This window comes from Photinus pyralis, unplaced genomic scaffold (assembly GCF_008802855.1).
Source record: "Photinus pyralis isolate 1611_PpyrPB1 unplaced genomic scaffold, Ppyr1.3 Ppyr1.4_LG5, whole genome shotgun sequence".
In the NCBI taxonomy this organism is placed as follows: Eukaryota; Metazoa; Arthropoda; class Insecta; order Coleoptera; family Lampyridae; genus Photinus; species Photinus pyralis.
The window spans coordinates 34,688,498-34,698,355 of NW_022170596.1; the positions used below are offsets into that span (position 1 = coordinate 34,688,498).

At 46.0% G+C, this 9,858-nt stretch overlaps 1 long non-coding RNA gene across 1 annotated transcript; it reads left to right on the plus strand.

The window, feature by feature from the left end:
• The first annotated feature begins 8,610 nt into the window (after positions 1–8,610).
• On the plus strand, positions 8,611–9,375 carry LOC116170174. The gene is made up of 4 exons (XR_004145180.1): positions 8,611–9,001; positions 9,052–9,132; positions 9,186–9,285; positions 9,336–9,375. It is a non-coding gene; the product is annotated as an uncharacterized LOC116170174 (long non-coding RNA).
• Positions 9,376–9,858: the final 483 nt, after the last annotated feature.

Below are 9,858 nucleotides of genomic sequence, written 5' to 3' on the forward strand. Positions count from 1 at the left end.
CCTTTACAAAAAAATTCGTAATTTCGTCAATATTCGAGGTATTCGAGAGGTTAAGGCGGCGATCGAAAGAGGAAGGACGAGGCTATTCTACGACACCTTCACCTCCCCCAAAAAATCGAAGGCGTCTCCGGGAGAGGTCGTGGAAAAAAAAATGAAATTGCTCACGAAAATGGGCGCAAAACGGGCACTTGTCGGTGGAATTCCGGGGACTTTTCGATACTAAACGATCACTTTGGATGCGACCTTCTATAATTTTGCCCCGGAGTCCCCACGATAGGATCGCAAGTGCGTTAAATCGTAATCGATATGAAAACGGCGATTTTCGAAAAAATTTTGACGAAAAATTAAATTTTTTTTTTTTTTGTCAAAATCGACTTTAAACTACGAGATTAGGTGAGAGGTAAAGTTTGGCGAGAATACGCGGTCCCCGAGTGACTTTTTTGGGCACTCGAACGTCGATATTTGTAAAAAATCGCGTATATTTCTTATTTATCGGGAAATCGAAGGTGGTTTTACACAAATAATCAACCCCCTCCCCCTCCCCCTCCCCCCCCCTTCCCCCACAATTAGGTCAGATTGCAATTGGGTTAGGTTAGATAGACGCGTTAGCTAAGGTCGCGATGTGTAGTTAGGTTAGGTTAGGTTAGGTTAGGTCGACGTGCGCGGTTAGGTTAGGTTAGATCGACGTGTTAGGTTAGATCGAAATGCTCAGTTAGGTTAGATCGCGGTTAAGTTAGGTTAGGTTAGATAGACACGTTAGGTTAGGTCGAAATGCTCGGTTAGGTTAGGTCGACGCGCGCAGTTAGGTTAGATTGCAGTTAGTTGGAAAGTTAACGCGGCCCATCCTAACCGCGCCGCCGAGAGCTTTCCGACGATACCTCGTACGCCTTCTTGCGACTTTTCGTTACCGAAATTCTCATTTCGGCGACGCCCGACGACGCGCGCCGGCGTCGGCGCCGCCGGCGCCGAAACTTAACACGACCCATCCTAACCGCGCCGCCGAGACCTTTCCGACGATACCTCGCACGCCTTCCTGCGACTTTTCGTTACCGAAATTCTCATTTCGGCGACGCCCGACGACGCGCGCCGGCGTCGGCGCCGCCGGCGCCCAAACTTAACACGGCCCATCCTAACCGCGCCGCCGAGACCTTTCCGACGATACCTCGCACGCCTTCCTACGACTTTTCGTTACCGAGATTCTCATTTTGGCGACGACCGACGACGCGCGCCGACGGCGCCGGCTGCGGCGGCGCCGGCGCCGCCGGCGTCGTCGTCGTCGAAATCTCACCCTTACGTCGTGGACGATAAACGGGTTGCGCGAATAAGATCTACATCTAAGCTAAGCGAGATCGAGGTTCAACAAAAGGTAGGTACCTCAAATGCTAAAAATTCATTTTTATATATATGTATATGTAATTATAGAGCCCAGTGTATGTGTACGTTTCTAGGCATTGTTATTATAATTACAATAAGGAAACAACTCAAATTCGACCTTTTCGAAAATAATTTAAAATTGGCCCAAGCTTTTTTCACGAAATTTTTACACGAGCCTCGAATTCCGAAACCGCGATTTTTACGATGCCCCGCTACCCCGGGAAAATTCGTCTTCACCCCCCCGCTGTCACCCCCCAAAATCGCACCTCCGAAGAAAAATTCGCCGAGGGTCGCCCGTCGAACTGGAAAAATCGAGCTCGCGGATAGGGGGGGTAGGAGGGTCGAGGCTTTCGAGGTACTCGATCGCGAAAGTCGCGACACCCCCCCGCGGGGGAGGACGCGCACGAGAAAACGGGAGCGGAAAGAGAGCGAAATTGCTCGAAAAGTAGCCCTACTTCCCCCCCTCGAAACGCGATCGATCGATAGTCCCGACCGTCCCGCGTGAGACGTACGGGGTCCCATTCAAAAACTATGGGCCGTTTGGGGGGGAGGGGGGCGCGAAGTTTGCCCTTATCGACGTCGCTCCGCTTTATCCCTCGCGCCGCGGAAACGAGACGACCTAAGAAACACTTACGATCGCTCAAATGCGGACCCGAACGTCGGACGGATTATGACGCGTCATACGACCAATTCTCCCGGTGGGTTCGGGAGGGAGGAATTTTCGAACGACACTCGGACCCGATCGCGAGATTCGGAATGATCGTCGATAAAAAATATTTACGACGGTCGAACGGCATAGGAGAGGGCAAATTTTGGGAAAGTCGATCGAGTCTTTTCTTCGACGCGCCTTTCGCACCCCGACCGCCCCTCCGTCGACCCCCCCCGGACCTTCAAACGTACCACTTCGCCTTTTCGACGTTTGTTCGGGAACCGCGAGGGTTAGAACGACGCGGTTAGTTGAGTCGATCTCGTATCGGCATCGTCCGACCTTACGTCCGACATTTCCCCCCTCCCCCCCTCCATATCGTCGGTAAATTTCAAATTTTAAAGGTTATTAGGGAACGCCGACTCTTAAAACGAGACGGTCGTCCACGTCGATCTCCCGTATCGATCGGAGTGCGTTCGGGAATCGACGGCGAATCGCGAAAAGCCGCGAGGCGAGGCGGCGCAGCCGCCGAAGCCGAGCGAAGTGTCAATTTTCGTTCGGAGGAGGTAAGTTTTTGGCAAGTCTTCGATCGGAGTATTCTCTTCGAAGTCCGTTACGTACCCCGGCACCACTCCGTTAACCTCCCATCCCCCCCTCCCCCCTAAAAACCTTTAAACGTACTCTGTTCGAAAACCGCGAGGGTTAGAACGATGCGGTTTTTTAAGTCGATCTCGTATCGGTATTCTCCGACTTTACGTCCGACACTTCCCCCCCTCCCCCCCCACCCCACCCTCTTCTCTTCGGTAAATTTCGTATTTTAAAGGTTATTCGGAAACTCCGAGGACCAAAACGATGCGGTTTTCTACGTCCGCGTCTCTTCCGTATCGATCGGTGTGCGTTCCGGAATCGAACAAAGAAGCGAGGCGAGGCGGCGCAGCCGCCGAGACCGAAAGACGTGTTTTTTTTCGTGTCTCGATGTGCCAAACGAAACTCGGAGACGCGTCGACGGCCCCGACCGACGTAAAATATCGAGTTCCGGAGTGCCCACGTACGGAGACGACCTTTCGAATAGAAATTTTCCAAAACTTTATCGCGTAATCGATATTCCCGAGGGGGCAACTCGAAAATTCAAAAACGTCCCCGAATCGAGCGATCGACACGTCGGACGTTGCATTTTACCTCAAAGGACACGTTACAAAAGGTTTCGTCGAAATACGAGTCCTACTTCGAAAGTTATCCCAAAAATTAAAAAACGAAAAAATTTCCATACCCCTTCCTTCGAAAAAATTGAAAAAAAAAATTGTCAAAAATCGTCGTTTTTTCGACGTCATCTTATGCGTTTTGACGCGGAGATTGCAAAAACGAGAAAAAATTCTAATAAAAGATTTACGGTTTCGACGCTAGAGGGCGCTTTTTGTTTTTCGAATTTTGCGCCCCTTTACAAAAAAATTCGTAATTTCGTCAATATTCGAGGTATTCGAGAGGTTAAGGCGGCGATCGAAAGAGGAAGGACGAGGCTATTTTACTACACCTTCACCTCCCCCAAAAAATCGAAGGCGTCTCCGGGAGAGGTCGTGGAAAAAAAAATGAAATTGCTCACGAAAATGGGCGCAAAACGGGCACTTGCCGGTGGAATTCCGGGGACTTTTCGATACTAAACGATCACTTTGGATGCGACCTTCTATAAATTTGCCCCGGAGTCCCCACGATAGGATCGCAAGTGCGTTAAATCGTAATCGATATGAAAACGGCGATTTTCGAAAAAATTTTGACGAAAAATTAAATTTTTTTTTTTTTTGCCGAAATCGACTTTACACTACGAGATTAGGTGAGAGGTAAAGTTTGGCGAGAATACGCGGTCCCCGAGTGACTTTTTTGGGCACTCGAACGTCGATATTTGTAAAAAATCGCGTATATTTCTTATTTATCGGGAAATCGAAGGTGGTTTTACACAAATAATCAACCCCCTCCCCCTCCCCCTCCCCCCCCCTTCCCCCACAATTAGGTCAGATTGCAATTGGGTTAGGTTAGATAGACGCGTTAGCTAAGGTCGCGATGTGTAGTTAGGTTAGGTTAGGTTAGGTTAGGTCGACGTGCGCGGTTAGGTTAGGTTAGATCGACGTGTTAGGTTAGATCGAAATGCTCAGTTAGGTTAGATCGCGGTTAAGTTAGGTTAGGTCGACGCGCGCAGTTAGGTTAGGTTAGATAGACACGTTAGGTTAGGTCGAAATGCTCGGTTAGGTTAGGTCGACGCGCGCAGTTAGGTTAGATTGCAGTTAGTTGGAAAGTTAACGCGGCCCATCCTAATCGCGCCGCCGAGAGCTTTCCGACGATACCTCGTACGCCTTCCTGCGACTTTTCGTTACCGAGATTCTCATTTCGGCGACGCCCGACGACGCGCGCCGGCGTCGGCGTCGTCGGCGCCGAAACTTAACACGACCCATCCTAACCGCGCCGCCGAGATCTTTCCGACGATACCTCGCACGCCTTCCTACGACTTTTCGTTACCGAGATTCTCATTTCGGCGACGCCCGACGACGCGCGCCGGCGCCGAAACTTAACACGGCCCATCCTAACCGCGCCGCCGAGACCTTTCCAACGATACCTCGCACGCCTTCCTACGACTTTTCGTTACCGAGATTCTGATTTCGGCGACGCCCAACGACGCGCGCCGGCGTCGGCGCCGCCGGCGCCCAAACTTAACACGACCCATCCTAACCGCGCCGCCGAGACCTTTCCGACGATACCTCGCACGCCTTTCTACGACTTTTCGTTACCGAGATTCTCATTTCGGCGACGCCCAACGACGCGCGCCGGCGTCGGCGCCGCCGGCGCCCAAACTTAACACGGCCCATCCTAACCGCGCCGCCGAGACCTTTCCGACGATACCTCGCACGCCTTTCTACGACTTTTCGTTACCGAGATTCTCATTTTGGCGACGACCGACGACGCGCGCCGACGGCGCCGGCTGCGGCGGCGCCGGCGCCGCCGGCGTCGCCGTCGTCGAAATCTCACCCTTACGTCGTGGACGATAAACGGGTTGCGCGAATAAGATCTACGTCTAAGCTAAGCGATCGAGGTTCAACGAAAGGTAGGTACCTCAAATGCTAAAAATTCATTTTTATATATATGTATATGTAATTATAGAGCCCAGTGTATGTGTACGTTTCTAGGCATTGTTATAATTACAATAAGGAAACAACTCAAATTCGACCTTTTCGAAAATAATTTTAAATCGGCCGAGTAGAATTTCGCGAAATTTTTACACGAGCCTCGAATTCCGAATGCGCGATTTTTACGATGCCCCGCTACCTCCGCAAAATCTCCCTTCACCCCCCCGCTGTCACCCCCCAAAATCGCACCTCCGAAGAAAAATTCGCCGAGGGTCGCCCGTCGAACTGGAAAAATCGAGCTCGCGGATAGGGGGGGTAGGAGGGTCGAGGCTTTCGAGGTACTCGATCGCGAAAGTCGCGACACCCCCCCGCGGGGGAGGACGCGCACGAGAAAACGGGAGCGGAAAGAGAGGGAAATTGCTCGAAAAGTAGCCCTACTTCCCCCCCTCGAAACGCGATCGATCGATAGTCCCGACCGTCCCGCGTGAGACGTACGGGGTCCCATTCAAAAACTATGGGCCGAACCATCCAAGTCAAATATGATGGGAAGACGCGCTCAACCTATTCTATCGTAATCGCGCCGCCGAGACCTTTCCAACGATACCTAACACGCCTTCGTACGACTTTCCGTTACCGAGATTCGCATTTTGGCGACGCCTGTTGACGTCACCCGACGCCGCCGTCGCCAACAGTCCAAATTGTGTCCTTCCCTCATCGACAACAAACGGGTCGCGAAACGTCGATAAAAAAAATTTTGTCACAAACGAGTATATATATATACTCAATTTATATATATACAATCTCGTATCTACTCGTACGCGATCGATCTCCGAAGTTGTACGTATAAACCGGGAAAAATTTCGACCGCGTCTTCAGTAGGCGTCGGGCGTCAGCCTGTGGCCGAAGGGGGGGGCCCGTGTCGCTCGGGGGGCGGGGGTGTGCCTTTTTTTTCTAAGTCCACGCGCATGGATGCGTTTTAAAGGGCCGCGCATCTCTTAATATCTCCCTTATTTACCGGCCGATCTGGACCAAATTTAAACCGTAGCTGCGTCCGGCCGGGGGCTCGAAATGGGATTTTCAATTTTTTCCTATCCCCTCCCCTTTTCGAGATATCGACGCATCTCTGTCGTCTTTCGACCTGCGACCTCGATACTTCGGAATCACGCGTTTCGCGACATTTCTAGACGATCTACGCAATAACCGTTTTTTGGATTTTTTATTAAAAACTTAAATCGCGATATCTCGAAAACGGAACGTCGTAGATAGGGGTTCCTGGGTGTCTTTAGAAAGTTCTCGACCTAATCTAACCGATGGGAGGGTCGAAATTTGGAAACTAAGATACCAGCTCGGAAATGACGGAATCGAATGGCCCTGGTCCCCAAACCTCTCGATACCAAATTTCAGCGAGATCGGTCGGTAAATAACGGAGATATAGCAATTTGTAATTTGACACCACCGAAAACACTTAAAACGCGATATCTCGTGAACGGTGCGTCGTAGATGGGTCTTTATAGGTATCTTTGGAAAGCTCTCGATGTAATCTAACCGATGGGATGGTCAGAATTTCGGAATGGAGATAGAAGTGCCGAAAGGATGGAAACGGGTGCCTCAATTTCTCCAACCTCTGAATACTGAATATTTATCGAGTTCGGACTATAAATAAAGGAAATATAACGATTTGTAATTTGACACCATTGAAAACACTTAAAACGCGATATCTCGTATATTTACACACGTGCGCATACTGAGAGATCAATATATGCTGCACCGCTCTTATAAAATATGACAATAGTAATTATTTGCCGCAACCAGGTATCGTGTATGTGCACCTATATACTAAAGTCACTAGATATAGAAAGTAACACAATCATCCGCCATTTTGGTGAAAATTTGCTGCCAACTTAAAAAAATTTAAAAATAAAAACTGAATATCAGTAATTTTTTATAGCCTAACTTCATAGTACTGTCATGTTTTATATAAATATAATCCCATCTCTAAACAGGTGATACAATCCCCAACATTAAAGTTACTAGAATTTTTTTTGGGCAAAAATTATGATTTCTCTCTTTAACACACGAGCCAAATGGATTGCGGTACTTTCTATATTTAGCCAATACAAAATATAACCTATAATTTCACAAACTATAATTTCTGATTCTTATTACTATCGTTTCTTTCAACACGACTTTTTTCAAGACTACCAGTTTCTTTACCAGTTTCTTTCGAATATTTACAAGGTGGGTAAATTACTTGTAAATTACAAACAAACGTTTTTTTAGTTGTGGCGTGTAATAGGCAATAGGTTTACTTCGACAAGCCTTTTACTTCTTAGAAGAGAATAAGATGCGTTTGCAGTTCTGTTTCCGTAATGGAACTAAAGATGAAAGTGAAGTTTGAGAGTACTCGATACGTTTGTGTATACAGGAGTTTCGATAAACGGATGTCAACCGTGACGAGGATTACAACAATATACGCTGAAATGCTCGTCGTTTACTTGAACGGTTTCACATACAGGAAGTCTTGCTTCTGGGAAGTCACCTGGCCGCTTAGCGATTGCTAATAAGGCGTTTGTAAAAGATATTCTTGCTCGTCTTGAACAAAGTCGAAAAAAGCAACTGCGATAATTTGTCCCACTAACGGATATCTCATACGGAACGTGTGACACTATTGCCTGGAGAAAATTGTACTTCTATCCTTTAAAGTAACCGTGTTACAAGAACTCATCGTCTGGACTTGCAAAGTCCTAAAATATTGCATGCAAATTTACTAGATGTCAACGTATTCGAAACCGTTTACACACCATTGCCGAATTACGAGCAGGTATAGAAGCTACCGTTTGAAGCATTATGCAACGGCACTTACATGTCGGCTTCGAAAACAAAGAAAAGAGTGAACCCCCTGTCTTAATTATGGTGACGAGATCTTCGAACAGTTGTTTATAACATGTGATTTATCCAATTACTTCAATATTAACGATTTGTAAAAGAAATAAAATTGTTTCAATTGTTGTAGCAATTTTCCTATTCGTATAATTTCACATCATTTGGAAACTTACAAGGTGATTAAATCTTTATTTAGGTTAAATATAATCATATGTCAAATGTTTAATTTGTTTTGAAGTTTAAGGTTATAAATTAGTATTGGTGCCCCGCGCCTGTTGCGGCAAATAATTTACTAACGTCATTATTTATTGAAGCGGCATAGTAAAGCACTGTTCGCACTGTATAGCACCACAGAAAGTAACCGGCTATCCGCCATTTTGATCAAATTTGCTTCAAACTTAAAAAAATTTACAAATAAAAACTGAATATCAGTAATTTTTTATAACCTAACTTCATAGTACTGTCATGTTTTATATAAATCATTGAACTATATACTCTGTAATAATTTTTTTAAGAGACTTGCCAGACGGGTACGTTCAATGGGGAATATTTAGCTCGAATTATTAGCTATCAGATGCACCTTTCACCGTCCGAATCGATTGAAAAATAAAGGTTCTGGAAATTTTTTTGTAAAAAATACGTTAGTTCGTCTGTGCCAATTTTCTTTTATAATTTTTAAACTATAATTCATAGTTATATACTTACAATGGGAAAAATTTAGCATAATTAGTACTCTATTTAAATTGACCTCTCCGAAGAAAATCGAAATCGCATTAATCCCGTGCCGAGAGGTTATATTTAATAAAAATTAGGGAGTCACGTCGATATTTAGATCCCCGTCGCGAAGGTAGTTCATTCTACGACGGTGGCGCCACGTTATTTCCAGGTTCCATTGCGATCACGTTTCGTCTTGGGTGAAGTTTAGTAAATTTTTCATTTACGTTCATCGGTCCATTTATATTGTTTTTAATTGTTTATTTTATTGGTAAGTGAATTATGGTAAACGATCAAGTTATGGCGCACGTATTTTTTTAGATTTCGAAGACATTCTTCCACCTCGTGGAATTGGGATCTTCGTGGGATCATTTTACCCTCTTTTATCGTTTAATTTATCTTGTAAAGTGACAAATTCCTAGCAAAAATGAAATTAAAAAATCTTTTGTTAATAGGATTTCAGGTTACCTTCAGTTCGACATCGGTATGGGGCCACCGAAGAAGTTGAAGGGGGCGGCTCTGAGTTCCCCCGTAATGCTAAAATTCTTAGACTAGGTATGTATAAATGTGATTCTATTGTCAGATTGATGAAAACTGTTTTTTAGAATGGAGCATTCGGTTTATTGGTTTATTAGCCCCCTAACCTAAGCCAACTAACTAACATCCAAACACTATCTTTCCTCGAACGAGCGGAGAAAGCGGAACTATCAGCGGAAATGACCTAAACAAAACACCCTATCCGAAAAATGAGCTGAAAGGGAACTATGTTGTTGTTAGGGAAGTATTATACACTACGTGTACACCCCTCAACGCAGTACGCCGTGGTACACGTCAGGGAATACTCCCCAATGGAAGTTGCGCAAAAAAGCACTACTTCCTAAGAAAATAGGAACCGCCGCAACGTTCAAATGAACCTACGCGGTTGAAATGTGGTATTATTTGAACGGTTATATTGGGCATGCGCCGATACAGAAGATGTATTTTTTTCAAATGGCGCCATCTATACAACTGTCACGGGAACTGTCAAAAAATCTGGGACATTACTATTTTATGTAAAAAACACCATTTTTAAGGAAATTTAACGTGTTTTATCGTTGTTATGAAAATGTCATCGTAAACAAACCTACA